General features: G+C 39.3%; 1 long non-coding RNA gene across 1 annotated transcript; it reads right to left on the minus strand.

Moving 5' to 3' along the window:
• Positions 1 to 5460: 5460 nt before the first annotated feature.
• LOC129035631 (uncharacterized) lies at positions 5461 to 22900 on the minus strand. The gene is made up of 3 exons (XR_008502251.1): positions 22809 to 22900; positions 22085 to 22220; positions 5461 to 5550 (listed from the first exon to the last, which is right to left on the minus strand). It is a non-coding gene; the product is annotated as an uncharacterized LOC129035631 (long non-coding RNA).
• Between the last annotated feature and the right edge of the window lie 440 nt (positions 22901 to 23340).

Consider the following 23340-nt stretch of genomic DNA (forward strand, 5'->3'; position numbering starts at 1 on the left):
TGTTTGAGGCTTGGGGTTTTTTAAATTTCCAAATATATGGAATTTATTTTGTCTTGTATCATCTTATTGATCTCTAACATAATTGTCTTGAGAGAAACAAAAATATGATCTAAAGCATATTAATTATTTGAATTATTGCTCTATGGCCTGGAATTTGGTCCATTTTTGTAAATGATCCACATGAACTTGAAAAGAATGGATCTACATCAATTGTAGGGTTCCACTTTCTGTATAAGTTCATTAGATTAACGTAATTAGTTCATGCTAATTACGTTGTTGAAATCTTCCATATTGTTACTAATTTTTTTGTTGGCTTAATCTATAAATTTCTGAGAAGACCATTAAAATTTTCCAAGGTGATATTTACCAATTTGATAAATAGTGGATACATAGTAAATATAACAATTTTTATTTGAAGTTCTATTAATTTTTGCTTTTTGTATGTAAAGTTATGTTATTATTCTAGGAAGGATAAATTAATTCTTTTTAAATTAACTATGTATTGGTTTTCTTTCACCCTGTTTAAACTTCAAGTCTATTTGTCCAACAGTAATATGGCTATACCAGCTTTCATTTCATACATATTTACCTATCTTTTCCTATCCTTTTACTTTCAACTTTTTGGTATTGTTACAGAGGGTGTGTGTGTGTGTGTGTGGTGTGTGTGTGTGTGTGTGGTGTGTGTGTGTGTGGTGTGTGTGTGTGTGTGTGAGCCAGTCTGACAATGTTTTGCTTTTAAATAGAGAATTTAACTAATTTATATTTATTGAAAACATTTTTTATTTATGTATTTTGTGCTTTCATTTTATCCTGCTTTTTCTACATTTATTTCTTTTTCCTTGACTTATTTTGGATTAACTGATTTTTTGGCCCTTCTTTGCTTTATTCTCCTCTAAAAGCTTGAAAAATATATAATCTATTTCTATTTTCTTATGACTTCCCAGAAACTTAACATACATAATTAACAAAATCTGAAGTTAATCAACCTCTTTATTGTCAACCAAACAATTCATGGAATTTGGAGTGTTTTTAATGCAATGATCATCATTAGACTCCCTACTGAAGTAATACTATATTGTCCAGTAGAAAAAAACTAAGCCAGAACAAGAAAGATCAGGAGTACTGAGAAAAATGGGCAAGTTGCCATTTTAAGTACAGTAAAGGTTCAGGCCTCATTAAGAAGACATTTGAGCAAAGACTTGAAAGAGATAGTGTTAGGCAGAATCTGGGGGGAGAGCATTCCAGGCAAAGAGATCCACAAGTGCAAAAGCCATAGGAAAGAAACAAGCCTAGAGAGTTCTAGGGACAGCAGCGGGTGTGGCTGGAGCAGAGTAAGCTGAAGGAAAGTACTAGATGCAGTCAGACAAGCAATGAAGGGTCAGCTCAGGTGGGACTTTCTTGGTCGTTTTAAAGATCTGTAGCTTTAACATGTGGAGCTTTTGGGGAATTTTGAGCAGAGAAGTGACATAATTACTTTTATTTTTAAAGTTCTCTCCCTTAATTTAAATACTAAGATACTAGAGAATTTTCTCAGAAACAGCGTTTTATTTCTACACATACATGCACATACAAATGCCATCTTATTTGGATGAAAGGAAATGAGAACATCTTATGGGAGACACTTTTAAACATGTGTGTTTCATGTTGATTAAACTTTTTATAGTCCTAGTTTTTCTGTAGAAAAAGTTAAAATCATAGATGATCAGAAAGAAAAATTATGTCTAATTGTCCAAAGAATACCACAATTGAATTCTATTGTAAATATATAATATGTAAAATATCTGCTTTGTCCCTTAACAATATACTATGAAATTTCTTCATCTAAGCAAATATCTATCTACATTAGTTTTTCATGGTTAAATAATATTCCATTCAATAAATGAACCATGTATTAATTTTCTCTTTTTTGAGACAGGGTTTCACTACTGTTCCCCAGGCTGGAGTGCAGTAGCATGATCTCAGCTCACTGCAACCTCCACCTCCCAGGTTCAAGCGATTCTGCTGCCTCAGTCTCCCAAGTAACTAGGACAACAGGCATGCACCACCATGCCCAGCTAATTTTTGTATTTTTAGTAGAGACAGGGTTCTGCTATGTTGGCCAGGCCAGTCTCAAACTCCTGAGATCAAGCAATCCACCCACCTCAGCCTTCCAAAGTGCTGAGATTACAGGCATGAGCCACCATGCCCAGCCCCATAATTAATTTTTAAAACTTTTAAAATTCCCCCATATGTTTAAGGTACTTCCTGTGTTTACTGTTCTTAATAACTCTTCAATGAACAACTTTGCATTTGCAAGTTTGTTTACTTGTTCCACTACTTCTTGGATATAAATTTTTGGATGTGGTTTTGCTAAGTCAATTTTCAAATTTTTAAGATTCCTAAGTCTTTGGAATCCTCCTGCTCATTTAGCTTTCTGAAAAATGATTGAATGTATTCCTTTGACACAGTCACCCCCAGCCTGTTGGTCAATAAATCCACATCTTACCCAAGCTGTATAGTGCCAAAAAGTATTTAGCCAGGTGTGGAGAGAGAACAGAACAAGCCAACTCTCCAGAATCCTTTGGGATATGTGCATAATGGTCTTCTCCCACAAGGAAAACAAAACAAAGATACAGCAAAAATTCAAAGAAAATCTTGGGACTCAATAACACACTATTCTTTGGTTTCAGCATTTCTTGATGATTATTATGTCATTTGCAAATGATGGTTCAGGTTATTCTTCTCAGATAACACATATTTATCTTCTCCAAAGATGTTAGCCCTTTATGTCTTCCTTCTGAATGTTCTTTAAAATGCTGTCTCTGGAGAGAAGAAAAGAATTAAAAACAAGGAAGAATTTCTGGCAGAACAGTATGGTCTACACCATTAAATGTGCTCTGTCTTTCCTCCTCATTTCTCCCCTAGTCCATAACTCTTTAGAAAAAAAAATGCTGATAGAATTATTCTCCTTAATCTCTGTGTAGTTTAATTTGGAAACATTCCTAGACCAACATGGCAAAATAATTTAGGGCATGTAAAAACGGTGAAGTAGACCTTGACCAAAATTCAAGCAATCACTGAGGGATGGATCTGTCAGAGGACCTGGGGACCTGAAGACAGGACTATGGCAGTAGGAACACCTAACAGGGGTTTTAACACCCCTTTACCTCCCCGTATGATCCAGCGCTTGCTCAAAGAATTAGGGAGAGGAGGTATCCTGAAGACACCACCAAACTGGGAATATAAAGGGTTTGTTTTGAGGCTTGAGACCCAACTATCCCAATTATCAACTTAGAACATTATCACTTAGAAGCAATACAGCATAGTAGTCAACAACCTGGGCTTTGGAGTCAAGCAAAGGAAATATGGAAGGCTTTGTCCCAAAACTCAAGCAGCCTAGATACTGGAATTTTTTTCATGTCTAAAAATAAACCATGAATCTTCAGAGAGCCTCTCTTAAAAACAGTCACACTGTCAGCAGAGAGGAAGGTTGCAGCTGCCTTTGAACATCTCTGCCACTTATTAGGGCACACCCCATGGGCACCATAATGCTCACCCCATGTGGCGGCTGTGAGGATCAAGTGTGTAAAGCACTCAGCATAGTGCTTGACACAGAATGCTATAGCTATGATTATGCTATTAATAAGATTACTTACCCTTTCTAGATCACAATTGACTCATCTATGAAATAAAAAGATGGTACTTGATGATTACTACAGTTTCTTTTAATTCAATTCTAATTAAAGTATATTAAATATAAAATACTGTGCAAGCACAAAATTTGCACCTACATTAAAGATTTAATCAAAACACTTGAAATTAAAATATATACTTTATTCACTTGTGAACTATTCTCAGATCAATACAATCATCACAGTTAAATGCATGTCACCATATCTAAAAACTGAGCCCTCAATTTTCATTTAACCCAGGGAGGTACAGAAATATACACGCAAATCTCATCTAATATAGCCACCTCTGTGAGCTCATTTTCTTCAGTACTCTCTCTCCTCAATCCTCTCCAGCCTCAGTACTGTCCTTGATATTCCATAGGCCACTCACAATCTCAACTCAAGGTGTTTGCACTTGTTCTTTCTTCCTAGAATGCCTTTCCAATACATATTTACATAGCTTTCCCCGACACTTCACTCACATCTCCTATCAGAAAGGCTTTCCCTGACCACAATGATATCATTCTCTATCCCCATACGTTTAATATTTATTGTGTTAATCCATTTTGCATTGCTATAAAGGAATACCTGAGACTGGGTAATTTATAAAGAAAAGAGATGTATTTGGCTCACAGTTCTTCAGGCTGTACAAACTTGGCACCAGCATCCATTTAGTCTCTGGTGAGGACTCAAGAACCTTGCAATCATGGTGGAAGGCAAAGGGGGAGCTGATGTATCACATGGCAAGGGTAGGAGCAAGAGAAGGATGTCAGGCTCCTTTAAATAACCGGTACTTATGTGAGCTAACAGCAAGAATTCACTCATTACCCTGGGGAGGTCACCAAGTCATTCATGAGGGATCCACCCCCATGACAACACTTGCTTAAACTATTAGAGCAAAATAAACTCAATTCGGGATTTGGAGGGGACAAATATCCAAATCATATCACCCATGTATTACATACATGTTTGTTCTTGTCCATGGCCCTCACTATAAATTATGTTCCATGATGAGTAAGATGTTGTTGCTATTACTACCTGGATCCCCAGAGTCTAGATGTATGCCTGGCACACAGTAGAAGCTCAGTAAATATTTGTCATTTGAATGAATGAATGAAAGAGTGAAATATTCATGAAGAGTGGATCAAGGAATAAAAGGAAATCTATTAATCCCTTTCTAAGAAACGTGTCTAATAAACACATTAATTAGGAGCCTTAGCTACTTCAACTGATGGTAACATTTTAAATTCAGGCATATGTTTGACTGATCCTAGAAAGAGTAGGAGGACAGAAGATTTTAGGCTGGGTCAGAAATCTACCCAGCCAGCTTTGTAAAGACTCTCAACTCTAAAGATTCTGTGTCCAGCTATGTAGTTAAAAAGAGAAAAATGTGAGCTGTGGGTCTTTAAGAAGAAATAGAATCCTGTCTCCTCTCTGCCTGCCTGGAGGGAGTCCTGCTGGCTTCTCCCCTTAAAAGGACTGCTTGCTCCCCTTTGACTGGAAAACGGGGGGGAAATGGGTTTTGACGTTTCTTCTCAGTCTTCTTCACCTTGAGCTAAATGAAGATAGTGACTAACCCATAACATAGGAATACAACCATTTTTGTCTTCATACATGATAAAAGTGTCTTGTTTTTCTTCCTAAATTTTTAGGTTGACAAAGAAGTATTAAGTTTATATTGCTGTAATAGTTCAGGCAAGTGTTATAAATTTAATTCCAACTCCAAGGAAAATTTGGAGAGAGAACTCTTTTCAGATATGCCTCTCAAATTGAAAAACTACCTTATTATATACCTTACTAGCATGAAGAAAGGTCAGCATCTGGCAGAAAGACTCCTTTTCCAAGAATTCCGGGAGGGTGGGCAAGATGGCCGACTAGACGCAGGCGGAAAGTGCTGCTCCTACGGAGAGACAACAGTATTTCAACCAAATCAACATAATTTGAACAGATCTTTGGAGAGAAAAATGCCAAATGTGGACGAAGAAAAGATACAGATGCTGAAGCTGAAGAGGGAGGAAGCTAGGAACCGCATGTGGAGTGCCTGAATGCTAGGGCTGGGTTTGACTCCTGGGGAATGAGTCAGTGAAGGAACTGAGGGAATGCCTACTCTCACCATGGACCTCTGGGATCCTAGCTGCAGGGGACCCCATAGTCCTCACAGATGTTTGAGCTGGTATAGGGGGATCTTCCTGGAGATTAAATGAAGACAGACATATAGCAGACATGGAGCCAGGGACCTTTGTGCACAGGACAGCTCCAGCAGAGCCAGGCCATAAATGTCCATCCCCCAGGGCTCTCCGTCTCCCTCTGAGAAGCTCACTGGCCCCAGCTAACCACCATGGAGAAAGCAGTGCTGGCTTCCCTGTTGGACTAGGACATGTGTGCCCTGCAAACCCACCTGCCCGCCAGCCCCTCCCAGGGCTCCTGCTTGGCTGCCCCAAAGGAGTGTGTAAGCAGTGCAGCCTCTGCTGCCCAGCATGGGTGCTTTGCTCCAGCTGAGTGCATTCTGGCAGCTTGGGAGCCCTTTGGATTCCCCAGCACACCTGGAACTCAACTCTGTGGGTCTGAAGGAGGGGACCAAGAGTAGGTCCTATTCCCCCAGGTCTGCCACCCTTGGTTTGGCAGTGTCAAGCCGGGATCTATGCCCAGCGCTGGAAATTGGAGAGGAGGAGGCCACACTCTCAGAAAACTGAGAGGACTGAGTCACACAGGTTTGCGGGCTGGTTTGGGACCTAGGCGTGCCTCCCTCCACAGGCTGGTCCTGTAAGGGCGTGGCCTATCTCTTGGCCGGACCTCTGCCCAAGGGAGTCCCACAGGCCCCAAAGATCTAATAAAAACAGTTGCAGCGGGCACGGTGGCTCACGCCTGTAATTCCAACACTTCGAGGCCAAGGCAGGCAGATCACCTGAGGTCAGGAGTTCAAGACCAGCCTGGCCAACATGGCAAAACCCCGTCTCTACTAAAAATACAAAAAAGTAGCCAGGCGTGGTGGCGCATGCCTGTAATCCTAGCTACTCGGGAGGCTGAGGCACGAGAATCGCTTGAACTCAGGAGGCTGAGGTTGCAGTGAGCAGAGACTGCGCCATTGCACTCCAGCCTGGGCAACAGAGCAAGGCTCCTTCTCAAAAATGAAACAAAACAAAAAAAACAGTTGCAATAATTTTGTGTTTAAAAATGTGTGGCAACTTCTCCCCACTCTCTCTCTTGCTCCCACTCTTGCCATGTGATAGATACATCAACTCCCCCTTTGCCTTTTGCCATGCTTGTAACTTCGCTAATGCCTCTCTAGGAGCCAAGCAGATCCTGGCACTATGCTTCCTGTACAGCCTGTAGAACTGTAAGCCTGTTAAACCTCTTTTCTTTATAACTTACCCAGCCTTAGGTATTTTTAATAGCAGTGCAAGAATGACCTAACACAAATTCTTTTTCTGGTGTTTAATATATTTTCTTATTGCTGGAGTCTGTTATTGCAGAATTATTGTGTTCCTATGAAGGTGACATGTTTTCTTCTTTTTCATGTTTGATATGTCCCTATTTTTTTTTTTTTTTTTTTTTTTTTTTGCATCTGGTGAAGGAGTCACCTCCTCCAATTTTATTTAGCAGGTTTTGTGGAGAAAGATGTATTCCTATAGGTGACTCTTGATGTGTCAACTGGGTGGAGTGCACTGGCTTTGGTTCTAGGTAGACAAAGTAATATAGTATCTCTGTGCAGTTTCTTCAGCTATAAACCATACTGGTGATGTTTGCAAGTGTTTCAGTGACTATGCGCATTTGTGGAAGCAGTGTAGTACAGTTTGTCTACCAGTAGCAGGCCCACTGGGCTGTTTCTTAGGCTCTGGGCTCAGGCACATGATTACTTGGCCAGCCTGGGAGTGGGTCTATCAGGAATGGACTTCCAGGATGTTTCTCAGGTCCTGGGCACAGGTGCAGGGCTGCTGGGCAGTCCTAGGAGTGTGTTAGCTGGCAGCTGACCAGTCAGGGAGTGGTCAGCCCATGTCCACGGGTGACTGAGTGGTCATGTGCCAGTGTCCAGAGCCTGAGAAACAGCACTGTGGGCCCATCCCTGGCACACACACCTCTAGGCTGGCTGAACAGCCATGTGCCCTAACCACAGGCCAGAGTAACAGCCCTGTGACCCCAACCCCAGTAAGCCAGAGCTCAAGTTTGCCAACCCGTTGTATGCATAGGTTGTATGCAGGCCTAGGAGTGTATCGGCTGGGGGCGGACCTACGGAAGTATTTCTCAGGTCTTGAGCACAGAAACATAGCCATTCTACTGGCTGGGAGCGGGGGGCATTTCAGCTGCTAGGCAGCTCGGAGGCCACTCCTGCTTGAGGGAGGGTGCATGGGAGTTTGGCCAGCTGAAGGGCGGGTTTGCCCTGGGCAGGTCTATCAGACTGTTTCTTTGGCTGGGACTACAAGTACACACCACCATGCCCAGCTAATTTTTGTATTTTTTGTAGAGACAGAGTTTCACCGTGTTGCCCAGGCTGGTCTTGAACCCCTGAGCTCAAGCAATTTGCCTACCTCGACCTCCCAAAGTGCTGGGATTACAAGTGTAAGCAACCACATCCAACAGAGGTTGGTTTCCTGGCCATGCAGGACCAGAGCCACAGCCTGTCCTGGGCCCAGGCTCCATGCAGCCAGGGTCACGTCGTTGCAGTCACCCATGTGGCTCTGTACCACCATGTGGTCTTAGTGGAAGAAAGACAGAGCCTCATGGCTGGAGATGTTCAGTGGCTACTGGCTCCCAGAGCAAGGTGCACTCCAGAAGTGGCTCTGGTCTCAAGATGGCACCATACTGCAGCAGCTTAGGTCACAAGGGTTGAGAGTGAAGGCGGGAGTTAGGAGTGCACACTTTGTGCTCTTAATCTGGAGCAATGCAGCTGTGTAAATTCCTAGCAGCTCCCTAAATTGGGCTCAGTGCTTGTGAAGACTATGGGATCTCTTGTAGTAAGCACTGTAGGTGTTTGCAACAACAATGAGGGCTAGTGAGGTTCTTCTGCTTACCTTCTTCCCACAAGGGAAGTCCCTCCTAACTCTGGGCCAATCCAGCCTGGGAAGATGGAGCCAGAGATCAGGTGTCTCCATGCTGCCCTCCTGGGCTTTTTAATCACCACAGGCATCTGTTCACTTACCTGTTGTACTCCAGCACACTCTCTTTGAGACTCCTGTCAAATCATAGCTGTTTATTCATTGCCTTGGTCCTCTCTTGGGGGATGGGGGTGGTAGCAAATGCCACATGTCTCTAGTCCCCTGTCTTGCTGATGTCACCCTCTTTATTCCACTTAAAGACTACTTTTAAAGTTTGTTTGCATGATCACAACGGTAACATTAGAAAATGTTTGGAAAATACAGAAAAAAATAACAATAATTTCACCACACATACGTAATCTCTGTTAACAATTTGTTGTATCACACACACACATACATACACACACACATACACACACACATACAGTTCATACATAGTTGGGATAATACAGAGTATATGGTTTTATTTTGTCTATTTCTACTTACAAATGAAACACAGGCAGGACATGGTGACTCACACCTGTAATCCCAACACGTTGGGAGGCTGAGGTGGGCGAATTTCTTGAGCTTAGGAGTTTGAGACCAGCCTGGGCAACATGGTAAAATCTTGTCTCTACAAAAAGTATAAAAATTAGCCGGGCGTGATGGTGTGCACCTGTAGTCCCAGCTACTTGGGAGGCTGAGGTGGGAGGATCTCTGGAGCCTGGGAGTGAGCCATGATCATGCCATTGCACTCCAGCCTGAGCAACAGAGCCAGACCCTGTCTCAAAAAAAAAAAGAAACACAACTATCCCAAAGGAGTATACACAACCTTTCTATGTGATCATGTTTGCAATAACATAATCTGTTTCAAGAAGTTCTTTGTAAATTCTAATAAGTAAGAATATACTTAGCAATTCATCAAACTTTGAACTTTTATTAAAGTTTTCTTTTTATTAAAGTTTATTAAAGCTAGAAAACATTTTTACAAATAAGTTAGCCAGAGAATTTTTTACTTGTAATAAAGAATTCCTATGAATTTGAGACCTATATTTTTTCTTCCTTTCTTAAAAGGGCACAAGGCAAGTGGTGTATTCCTGCCCTAATTTATGATAGTGACATGGCATAGAAGTTTAAACATCTTTAATAACAACCTTACAAGTTTATTGCAAAAAAATTTTTAAATCAACTGGCTTAATGGAAATTAAAACATCCTTAGCATGATATTTTGAAAATTCATGACACTACGAATTTAGAACAGTAATTTTCTAAAAAGTAGAAAACACTACTTTTTGGAACAGTAATTTTTGTACCAAAGATACCAAAGGTACCCAAAGACACCTTTTCTGACATTTTGCTGAATACTCATTTTTCTATTAAAATGTTTAAAATAATAATCACACATTTGTCTCCTGAATTTTTAGCTAACCTTATGAAACTTTAAAAATCCTCTGTGTAATTTAAAAACATTATTTTAATAACATATCTCTCATACAAATGTATCATAATTTAACTACTTGCCTATTACTCAATATTTTACAATTCCCAGGTTTTTAGCAAAAGTGAACAGATTTGCACAGAAAGCTTTTTCTATATTTATGCTTATTTCTTTAGGTTAGTGTAATGGTCTTTTGATATGTCAACCTGGCTAGGCTACAGTCCCCAGTTATTCAAACACTAATCCAGGTGTTGCTGGAAGGCATTTTGTATTTGTGACTGTGAAGTCCATAATCAATGGACTTTGATAAGGAAAACTACCCTAGATAATCTGGTGGGCCTGACTGAATCAGTTGAAAGGCCTTAAAAAGCAGAGTTGAGGCTTCCCTGGAGAGGAAATTTTACCTGTGGACAGCCTGCTGTACAGATTTTGGACTCGTATAGACAGCTTCCACAATCCATAAGCCAATTCCTTACAATAAATCTCTTAATACATACCTCCCATTGGTTCTGCTTCTTTGGTTGAACCCTGACTGATACAGTTATATTTTCAGAAGTATACACACTAGTTCAAAATGCTTACCCAATTAAAAAGGCCACAATAGTATTACTGTTGGGTTTTTGTTGTAACTTTCTCCATGATGTTTAAAATATTTAGATGATGTCCTACTTGCCAACTGATTTCACATAGTCTAAAATTGAGCAAATTGCTAAAATCATCTTTGACTGAAGACCTGTTTTATGGCTAAGTCAAGAAAAAATACACTCAGAAGAAGCAAAATTGGTGGGATTTGTTCCATTTGTATGCTAAACAAAGTATACCAAGACTTGGTCCAAATCCTTCCCCAACAGTGTTGGCATTTATGCAAATTGTCTCAACTAACACTTTATTTTCCAGGCAATCTAAAGACTTCTATGATACCATTCTCTTCTTGGATTGATTTTTTTAAAAGACTCAGCTCCATTTATAATGTAATATAAAAGATGTTTGAGAAAAGAATTTCACCCACACCTATGTGCATATATACATATTATACACCACCCTCAACAGACACAATCTTTTTTTTTTTTTTTTTTTTTTTTTAGACGGAGTCTTGCTCTGTCACCCAGGCTGGAGTGCAGTGGCGCGGTCTCAGCTCACTGCAAGCTCTGCCTCCCGGGTTCACGCCATTCTCCTGCCTCAGCCTCCCGAGTAGCTGGGACTACAGGCGCCTGCCGCTGCACCTGGCTAATTTTTTATATTTTTAGTAGAGACGGGGTTTTACCGTGTTAGCCATGATGGTCTCAACCTCCTGACCTCATGATCCACCTGCCTCGGCCTCCCAAAGTGCTGGGATTACAGGCGTGAGCCACGGCGCCTGGCCAACAGACACAACCTTTTAAATGTTCCTTCCTTCCTTTTAAATAAATAAGACTCATTTTGTCTTATATGATCCCTTATGGTTTATCGATTATTCTTTATAATCTCTTCAGATATTTTCTAATTTCATATATAAAGAATTATTTAAATGACTTTAGATTGATAAGAAAATGCTATAATAATTAAATAACAATTGCACACTGATGAAGCATATGTAAGCTGATATTTAAAATGTCACATGTATCATTCTTATTCTAGAAAATTTAACAGGATACTACCATCAGAGCAAGACCTAATCAGTTTACTGTCTTTCCACAGAGTGTACTCAATTGGCTACATATTCAGGTCATATCCTACTGCATCTCTACTACACTGCATAAGAACAACCACAGATTTGAGGACAAGGTTTTTAACAGTCTAACTATAAAACTGGCCTCCAACAAAAGAATTGAACTATTATAAAGTGACTTCTCTCTTCTACGGTTAATGCTTCTGTGCATCCGAAATTATTATGAAATGAATAGGTTTCTCCATCTACATAAGATAATGAGAAAAATTTTTAAATGGCATGCCACAAGATGATTTATAAATGTGATTCTTCCAGAGTCGGAACTTAGGTAGCCAACGGGAAGACACAGTTAAGGGAGTCTAAGTATCTCACCACATTGGAAATGCCCATGTTGCCCACTAACAGCTATGTAACTGGGTGAGAAATTTAGACCTGAAATGCAAAAGTGAGGTCAACAGAACTATAATTACTTAAAACATGTCCACGCAAGGTAAAGTGGACATGTTTTAGTGTTTGATATGCCAAAAGTCATGATCTGCAGACAACAGTAAATGTGCTGAATGAACGAATCTTTTTTTATGCACAAAAATCCTCTGGATAAAAACAAAAAGAACTAAAGAAAAATATATAGGCATACCTTGAAGATATATGCCAGTTTGGTTCCAGACCACCATAATAAAGCAAATATTGCAATAAAGTCAGTCACACAAATGTTTTGTTTCCCAGTGCATATAAGTTACCTTTATACTATTTTGTAGTCTATTAAGTGAGCAACAGAATTATGTCTAGAAAAACAATGCACATTCCTTAATTTTAAAATACTTTATTACTAAAAATTGCTAACAATCATCTGAACTTTAGCAAGTCATAATCTTCTTTCTAGTGGAGGGTCTTGCCTGGATGTTGAGACTGCTGACTAATCGAAGTGGTGGTGGATGAAGGTCAGGGTGGCTGTGGCAATTTCTTAAAATAAGACAACAATGGGGGCTGGATGCGGTGCTCACACCTGTAATCCCAGCACTTTGGGAGGCCGAGGCGGGTGGATCACCTGTGGTCAAGAGTTCGAGACCACCCTGGCCAACAATGGTGAAACCCCCATCTCTACTAAAAATACAAAACTTAGCTGGGCATGGTGGCGGCCACCTGTAATCCCAACTACTCGGGAGGCTGAGGCAGGAGAATTGCTTGAATCCAGGCGGCAGAGATTGCAGTGAGCTAAGATCACACCATTGCACTCCAGCCTGGGCAACAAAAGCGAAACTCCGTCTCAAAAGAAAAAAAAATGACAACAGTGGGGAGTCTCAGAACCTACTGTAGCTCAAGAGGCTGCCTGATACATGAATCATTCATTGCTAAATTAAATTCCTTTAAATTAAAAAAAAAAGACAACAATGAAGTTTGCTGTATGAATTGACACTGCCTTTCATGAAAGATTTTTCTATTACCAGTAATGATGTTGGATAGCATTTTACCCACAATAGAACTTCTTTCAAAATTGTAGGCAATCCTCTCAAACCCTGTTGCCACATTATGAACTATGTTTATGAAATATTCTAAATCCTTTGCTGGCACTTCAACAATGTTCACAGCCTCTTTGCCAGGAGTAAATTCCATCTCAATAAACTACTTTGACCCCCACACTCCCAGGGCTGAGCAAGAAGCTTAGACTACTGTGCATTCCACAAACCAGCCCGTTGTCTGAGATAACAGAGAGCTTCTCCCAGTAAACAAGGACCAGGTATATACCCAACTTCATTGGCTGCAGCCAGCTCTTACCTATAAGCACCATCTACTGGCTTGTAGGTTGAACTGCACAGCCCAATGTTAAAGCGCCAAGAGAAGTGCATGAGGCTGCAAAGTCAAAAGACCCTATCCTGCATTCCCTACAGCCACACCCTTTAAGGAGGAAGGAGAAAGGGAAAAGGAAAGAACAAAAAGTATCATAGGGAAAGAAGAAAAAATTCTACCTGCACTAAAATAATTACAAAATTTTGAAGTGCCAGCACATCCAGATGGGAAGGAACCAATGCAAGAATTCTGGCACCATTAAAAATCTGAATGTAGTGACACCACCAAAGAATCACACTAGCTCTCCAGCAATGGTCCCTGAACAAAATGGAAACTCAGAAATGACATATAAATAATTCAAAGCATGGATTGTAAGGAAGCTCAATGAGATTGAAGACAAGGTTGAAAACAACACAAAGAAACTTCTAAAGCAATACAGAAAATGATGGAAGAAATAAACAGTTCCAAAAGAAATCAATCAGAGCTCTGGAGCTGAAAAACTCACTTAAGGAATTTCAATATACAATTGATAGTTTTATTGACAGACTAGACCAAGCAGAAGAAAGAATTTCAGAGCTTGAAGACTGGTCTTTTTAACTAACCCAGTCATACAACTATAAATAAAAAAAGAACTTTAAAAAAAATGAACAAAGTCTTCAAGAAATATAGAATTATGTAAAGTGACCAAACCTACAAAGTATTGGCATTCCTGAGAGAAATAAAGGAAACAACCTGGAAAACACATTTGGGGGGAAAAATTTAAGAAAATTTCCTTAATCTTGCTAGAGAGGTAGACGTTCAGATATAAACAATCCAGAGAATACACATAACATACTTTACAAAAAGAACATCACCAAGGCATGCATTCACCAGATTGTCCAAAGTCATTACTAAAGAAAAAATCTTGTAGGCAGCTAGAAAAAAAGGTCAGATCAGGTACAAACGGAACCCCATCAGGCTAACAACAAACTTCTCAGTGGAAAGTTTACAAGCCAGGAGAGATTGAGGGCCTATTTTTAGCATTCTTAAAGAAAAGATATTCCAGCCGGGCATGGTGGTTCACCCCTGTAATCGCAGAACTTCACAAGGCAGAGGTGGGGCGGATCACTTGAGGTCAGGAGTTGAGACCAGCCTGGTCAACATGGTGAAACCCCGTCTCTACCGAAAATACAAAAATTAGCCAGGTGTGGAGGCATGTGCCTGTAGTCCCAGCTACTCGGGAGGCTGAAGTGGGAGAATTGCTTGAATCCTGGAGGCAGAGGTTGCAGGGAGCCAAAATTGTGCCACTGCACTCCAGCCTGGGTGACAGAGTAAGACTCTGTCTCAAAAAACAATGAGATAATAAAAGAAATTCCGGCCGGGTGCGGTGGCTCACGCCTGTAATCCCAGCACTTTGGGAGGCTGAGGCCAGCAGATCACGAGGTCAGGAGATCAAGACCATCCTGGCTAACATGGTGAAACCCCGTCTCTACTAAAAATACAAAAAATTAGCCAGGCGTGGTGGCGGGCACCTGTAGTCCCAGCTACTCGGGAGAATGGTGTGAACCCGGGAGGCAGAGCTTGCAGTGAGCCAAGATCATGCCACTGCACTCCAGCTTGGGCGACAGAGCGAGACTCCGTCTCAAAAAAAAAAAGAAATTCCAACCAAGAATTTTATATCTCACCAAACTAAGCTACTTAAGCAAAGGAGAAATAAAATATTTTCTAGAGAAGGAAAAACTAAGGGAATTTGTTACTACTATACCAGCCTTACAAGAGATCCTTAAGGGAGTGCTAAACATGGACACACACACACACACACACACACACACACACACACACACACACAAAGAGAAGAAAAAAACCTCCAACCACAAAACATACTTCAGTGCATAGCCCATAGACCCTGTAGTGCAACCACACAATAGAAACAATAAAGCAACCAGCTAACAATTTCATGATGGAATCAAAACCTCACATATCAATATTAACCATGAATGTAAACAGTCTAAATGCCCCACTTAGAAGGTACAAACTAGCAAGCTGGATGAAAAATCAAGATTCATCCCTCTGCTGTTTTCAAGAGACCCCATCTCACATGTAACAATACTCATAGGCTCAAAGTAAAGGATTAGAGAAGGATCTATCATGAAAATGGAAAAGAAATAAAAGAAGTAGCTATTCTTATATCAGATAAAACATATTTTAAACCAACAAGAGTAAAAAGTGACAAAGAAGGGCGTTATATAAGTGTTCAATTCAACAAGAAGCCTTAACTATCCTAAATATATACGCACCCAGCATTCGACCATGCAGACTCATGAAACAAGTACTTCTAGACCTATGAAAAGACTTGGATAGCCACACAATAATAATAGGGGACTTCAACACCAGACTGACAGCACTGGACAAATCATCAAGGCAGAAAACTAACAAAAAAAATTCTGAACTTAAATTCAACACTTTGCCAACACAACCTAAAAGATATCTACAGAATACTCCATTCAACAACCACAGACTATACATTATTTTCATTTGCACAAGAACATATGCCAAGATTGATCATATGCTCAGTCATAAAGCAGGTCTCAATTAATTCAAAAAAACTTAATATCATACCAACCATACTGTCAGAACACAGTGGAATAAAAATAGAAATCAATACCAAGAAGATATGTAAAAACCACACAATTACATGTGTAATTAAACAACTTGCTCCTAAATTATGTTTGGGTAAACAATGAAAAAGGCAGAAATCTAAAAATTCTTTGAAATAAATGAAAACAGACACACACATACCAAAATCTCTGGAATGCAGCAAAAGTAGTACTAATAGGAAAGTTTATAGCGCTGAACACCTACCTCAAAAAGTTAGAAAGGTCTCAAATTAACAATCTAATACCACACACAGAGAAGCCAGGAAAATAAGAACAAACCAACCTCAAAGCTAGCAGAAGAAAAAAAAATAACTAAAATCAAAGCAGAACTGAAATAAATTGAGAGCCAAAACTTTATACAAAGCATCAGTGAAACCAAAACTTTGTTCTTTGAAAGGATAAGCACGATTTTGATAGTCTGCTAGCTAGATTAACAAAGAGAGAAGATCCAAATAAGCACAATCAGAAATGACAAAGGACATTTCAACCAATCCCACAGAAACACAAAAGATTCTCAGAAACTATTATGAACACCTCTATTCACACAATCTTGAAAATATGGAGGAAATAGATAAATTTCTGGAAACACACAACCTCTTAAGATTGAATCAGGAAGAAACTGAAACCCTGAACAGACCAATATCAAGTTCCAAAATTGAATCAGTAATTAAAAAAAAAAAAAACCCCCACTCAGGAAGCTTAGGCAGGAGGATTGCTTGAGCCCAGGAGGTTGAGGCTGCAGTGCGTCATGATAGTGCCCCTGCACTCCAGCCTGGCTGACAGAGTGAGACCCTGTCTCAAAAAAAACAAAATAAAATGAAACCTGCCAACCAAAAAAGCCACAAACCAGATGGATTCACAGTCAAATTCTACCAGATGTACAAGGAAGAGCTGGTACCAATTCTAATGAAACCATTCCAAAATATGAAGGAGGAGTGACTCCTCCCTAACTCATTCTACAAAGTCAACATCACCCTGATACCAAAACCTAGCAAAGACACAACTAAAAAAGAAATGTATAATCCAATATCCTTGATGAACATCAGCACAAAAATTCTCCACAAAATATTAGCAAACCAAATTCAGCAGCACATCAAAAAGTAGGCTTCAGTCCAGTAATGGGAGCTCATGCTTGTAATTCCAGCATTTTGGGAGGCTGAGGCAGGCAGATTGCTTGAGTCCAGGGGTTCTAGATCAGTCTGAGAAATATGGTGAAACCTTGTCTCTACAAAAAAAAAAAAAAAAAAATTAACCAGGTGTGGTGGTGCATGCCTATAGTCCCAGCTACTCAGGAGACTGAGGTGAAAGGATCACTTGAGCCCAGGAGGCAGAGGTTGCAGTGAGCCAAGATCATGCCACTGCCCTCCAACCTGGATGACAGAGTAAGACCCTGTCTCAAAAAATAAATAAATAAATAAAGCCTGCATCTCAGGCTTTATTCCTGAGATGCAAGACTGATTCAACATATGCAAATCAATAAATATGATTCACCACTTCATTAGAAACAGAATTAAAAGCAAAAATCATATGATCATCTTAATAGATGCAGAAAAAGCTTTCAATAAAATCTAACATTGCTTCATGATAAAAATCCTCAAGAAACGAGGAATCAAAGAATCATACCTCAAAATAATAAGAGCCATCTATGACAAACCCACAGCCAACATCACACTGAACAGGCAAAAACTGGAAGCATTCCCCTTGAGAACTAGAACAAGACAAGGATGCCCACTCTCACTCCTATTCAACATAGTACTGGAAGTCCTAGCCAGAGGAATTAGGCAAGAGAAAGAAATAAAAGGCATCCAAATAGGAAAAGAAGTCAAACTAACTCTCTTCACTGATTATATAAATCTATATGTACAAAACCCTAAAGATTTCACCAAAGGCTCCTGAAACTGATAAATGACTTCAGTACAGTTTCAGGATACAAAATCAATGTACAAAAATCAGCAATTCTACACACCAATAACATTCAAGCTGAGAACCAAATCATACCATTTATAATAGCCACAAAAGAAAATATCAAAGAATACCTCTAAGGAGGTGAAAGATCTCTAAATGGAGAACTACAAAACACTGCTCAAAGATGACATATACAAATGGAAAACATCCATGCTCATGGCTTGAAAGATTCGATATTGTTAAAATGGACATATTGCCAAAAGCAATCTACAAATTCAATGCTATTCCTATCAAACTACTAACATAATTTTTCACAGAACTAAAAAATGCTACTCTAAAATTCACATGGAACCAAAAAAGAGCCAGAATAGCCAAAGCAATCCTCAGTAAAAAGAAGAAAGCCAGAGGCATCACATTACCCAACTTCAAATTACACTATAAGGCTACAGTCACCAAAACGGCATGGTGCTGATACAAAAACAGCCAATGGAACAGAACAGAGATCACAGAAATAAAGCCACACACCTACACCCATCTGATCTTCAACAAAATCAACAAAAATAGGCAATCGAGAAAAGACTCCTATTCAACAAATGGAGCTGAAATACTTGGCTAGCCATATGCAGAAGAATGAAACTGGACCCTACATTTCACCATATACTAAAATTAATTCAAGACGGATTAAAGATTTAAATGTAGTACTTCAAACTATAAGAATCATAGAAGAAAACCTAGGAAACACCATTCTGGACATTGGCCTTGGGAAATAATTTGTAAGTTAGCAAAAGCAATTGTGACAAAAATAAAAATTGACAAGTAGGACTTAATTAAATTAAAGCACTTCTGCACAGCAAAAGAAACTATCAACAGGGTAAACAGACAACCTACAGAAAGGGAAAAAGAACTGATAAACTACACATCCAATAAAGGTAAAATATCCAGAATCTATAAGTAACTTAAACAATTGAACAAGTAAAAAACAACCCCATTAAACATCAGGGAAAAGACATGAGCAGACACTTCTCAAAAGAAGGCATGCAAGCAGCCAGTAACATATGAAAAAATGCTCATCATCACCAATCATTAGAGAAATGCACATTAAAACCACAATGAGATACCATCTCACATCAGTCAGAATGGCTATTATTAAAAAGTCAAAAAACAACAGATGCTGGTGAGGCTGTGGAGAAAAGGAATGCTTATACACTGTTGATGGGAATGTAAATTAGTTCAGCCACTGTGGAAAGCAGTTTGAAGATTTCTCAAAGAACTTAAAACAGAACTACCATTCAACCCTGCAATCCCATTACTGGGTATATATCCAAAAGAAAACAAATCTTTCTACCCAAAAGACACATGCACTCATATGTTCATCACAGCACTATTCACAATAGCAAAGACATGGAATCATTCTAGGTGACCATCAACAGTAAATTGAATAAAGAAAATGTGGTCCATATACACCATGGAATACTATGCAGCCATAAGAAAGAATGAAATCATGTCCTTTGCAGCAACATGGATGCAGCTGGAGGTCATTATCCTAGGTAAATTAACACAGGAACAGGAAAGCATATACTGCATATTCTCACTTACAAATGGGAGCTAAACACTGGATATTCATGAATGTAGGGATGGCAACAATAGAAACTAGGGACTACTGGGGGCAGGGAGGTAGGGTGGGGTGAAGGGTTGAGGGACTAACTATTGGATGCTGTGCTCAGTACCTGGATGATGGCATCATTTGTACCCCAGACCTCAGCATCACACAATATTCCCTAGATAACAGACCTGTATATGTACCCCTAAATCTAAAAAAACAGCTGAAAATATAAATATAAATAAATAAAACTGTAAAAAACAAAAGAGGGAACCACTTTCTTTGTTCATCCTTAAGAAGCAACTCCTCCTCTGTTAAAGTTATATCAGCAGTTTAGTCCCATCTTCAGGCTTCACTTCTAATTCTAGGCCTCTTGATATTTCCACCACATCTGCATTTATGTCCTCCACTGAAGTCTGAACCCCTCAAAGTCATTCACGAGGGTTGGAATCAACTTCTTTCAAATCCCTGTTAATGTTGATATTGTGACCTCCTCCCATGAATCATGAATGTTCTTAATGACATGTGGAATGGTGAATCATTTCCAGAAGATTTCAACTTACTTTGCTCAGATCCATCAGAGGACTCATTATCTATAACAGCAATAACCTTATAGAACATGTTTCTTAAATAGTAAAACTTGAAAGTCAAAATGACTCATTGATCAATGGGCCACAGAATAGATGTTGTGTTAGATGTTGAAAACAACATTAATCTTCTTCTACATCTCCATCAGAAGTCTTGGGGGACTAGGTGCATTGTCAACAAGCAGTAATATTTTGAACGGAATCTTGTTTTCTGAACAGTAAATCTTAATAGTAGACTTAAAATATTCAGTGAACCATGCTGTAAATAGATGTGTTGTCATCCAGGCTTTGTTGTTCCATTTATACAGCACAGGCAATGCACATTTAGCGTAATTTTAAGGGTCCTAGGATTTGGGGAATGATAAATAAGCATTGGCTTCAACTGAAAGTAACCAATTGCATTAGCACCTAATAAGAGAGTCATCCTGTCCTTTGAAGCTTTGAACCCAGGCATTGACTTCTCTCTAGCTATGAAAGTCCTATGACATCTTCCAACAGGAGGTTCTTTTGTCTACATTCAAAGTCTATTGTTTAGTGTAGACACCTTCATCAATTATCTTAGCCAGATCTTCTGGGTAATTTGTTGCAGCTTCTCCATCAGCACTCGTTGCTTCACCTTGCACTTTTATGTTATGGAGATGTCTTCTTTCCTTAAACCTCATAAGCCAACCTCTGCTAGCTTCCAACTTTTCTTCTGCAGCTTCCTCCCCTCTCTAAGCTTAGAATTGAAGTAAGTTAGGACCTTGTTCTGGATTAGGCTTTGGCTTAAGGGAATGTTGTGGCTTGTTTGATCTATCCAGGCCACTCAAACTTTCTCCATATCAGCAACAAGGCTGCTCATTTTCTTCTCATTCATGTGTTCACTGGAGAAGCACTTTTAATTTCCTTCAAGAACTTTTCTTTTCACAACTAGGCTGTTTGGTGCATGAGGCCTAGCTTTTTGGCCTATCTTGGCTTTCAACATGGCTTCCTCACGAAGATTAATCAATTCTAGCTTTTGAGTTAAAGTGAGAGATTTGCTACCATATCTTTCACTTGAACACTTATTGTAGAGTTAGTAATTGGCCCTATTTCTATATTGTTATGTCTCAGGGAATAGGGATGCCTAAGGAGAGGGTGAGAGATGAAGGAATGGCCAGTAGGTGGAGCAGTCAGAATACACACAATATTTACTGCTTACGTTCACTGTTGTTTATGGGTGTGATTCATGGTGCCTCAAAACAATTATAATAGTAACATCAAAGATCACAGATTACAGATAACCATGACAGATATGATCATAATGAAAAAGTTAAAATATTGCAATAATCACTAAAATATGGCACAGAAACATGAAGTCAGCACATGCTCTTGGAAAAATGGTCCCCATAGGGTTGCCACAAACCTTTAATTTGTAAAAAACGCACTATCTGCGAAATGCAATAAAGCAAAGCAAAATAAAATAAAATATGCCTGTACTGTACAAATATTTTCAAAACCTAAAATAAAAGTGATATATTAAGAGCACTTATAACACTTCAATGCCAGCTAAAGTTTGAGAGTAATAGGACTCAGTATGAGTCTCAAATGACAGCTTTTTGTTCTTTGAATATTTCTCAAAAATCCCCCTTTAGAAGCTTCCTAAATCTAATTTTTTATTCCCCAGATGGCAAGATATTTGCTACAGATACTAGCTTCGAAGCATTCCTAGTTTTAGACTAAATTAAGATTTATATATGTTTTTAATCCTGGCTCTGCTACTTACTCACCATTTGACTTTGGAATAGTCAAATCCTCAGTTCTCTCATTTGTAAGATGGAAATAGTATTAATAATACCTACCTCAAAGCATAGTTGTGAGGATTTGAAGAGATCATCTTCATAATGCCTAGCACAGGGCATGGCCCATTGTAAGCACCAATATGTGGCAGTTGTGGTGGTGGAGGTGAAGAGGGCAGCTGTGGTGGCCATTAATTGCCTGCACAATAAAACATAGAAAGTGTTTCCTGGGCTTGATTGTGGTAGTAGAGTTTAAGGAGTGGTGTGCTACCCCTGGCTACTTCTGGCTTAGAGGGCTAATTATTAACTGTTAATTAATTTTTCAAGCTTGACATTGGTGGAAACATTTACACTGCAGAAATCATCAAATGCTACAAATCAGGGTTTTCTCCCACCCTACCTACTGCCCCAGCAAGTTACCAACACACTGCCAGCTTTAAGCCTTGTTTTGTGGAGTTTATTTTTTAAAGAAACTTGTCTAATTTCCAATTCTTCTTGTGGCTACAGATTTCAATAAATCCATTACTGGATATGATTTAAGCTTAATTTATGCATCGTCTCATTTAAAACCTAAACACAAAACCCTGCTATTCGGTATTCTGCTCTGCTTCTTCAAACTAATAATAAGCTGTATTTCATTTCTCAAATTCTTTACTCATTATTCTATTGTTTTCTATACCAGAAAGCTAAAGATACTCACTTAACAAGTGTACTAGTCTGTTCTCACTTTGCCATAAAGAAAGTGAGACTGGGTAATTTATGACTAAAAGAGGTTTAATTGACTCACAGTTGTGCAGGCTGTACAGGACTTATGGTTGGGGAGGCCTCAGGAAACTCACAATCATGGCAGAAGGGTGAAGCAAAAGCAAGCACCCTCTTCACAGGCAGAACAGGAGGAAGAGTGGGAAGGGGAAAGGCCACACACTTTCAAAAAACCAGATCCCGTGAGAACTCACTCACTATCACAAGAACGGCAAGGGGGAAATCCATCCTCATGATTCAGTCACCTCCCACCAGGCCCCTCCTCCAACACTGGGAATTACAATTCAGTATGAGATGTGGTTGGGGACACAGAGCCAAACCATATCAATGAAGCAATAGGAAAGAGTAAAAATTAAATAAAGTAATTAATTAAATAAATTAAATAATCTGCAATTATTTTTAAAGCCTGGATCTGTTTATCTCTGTATATTGCTGTGTATCTATGTATCTATCTCTATCTATCTATATACTATGGCAAGAACAATATTATGTATGCATCAAATTATTTGCATTTTCCTTCTGGACACACAGGTAGACTCATGTGACTAGCTCTGGAC

Source organism: Pongo pygmaeus, chromosome 3 (assembly GCF_028885625.2).
Source record: "Pongo pygmaeus isolate AG05252 chromosome 3, NHGRI_mPonPyg2-v2.0_pri, whole genome shotgun sequence".
In the NCBI taxonomy this organism is placed as follows: Eukaryota; Metazoa; Chordata; class Mammalia; order Primates; family Hominidae; genus Pongo; species Pongo pygmaeus.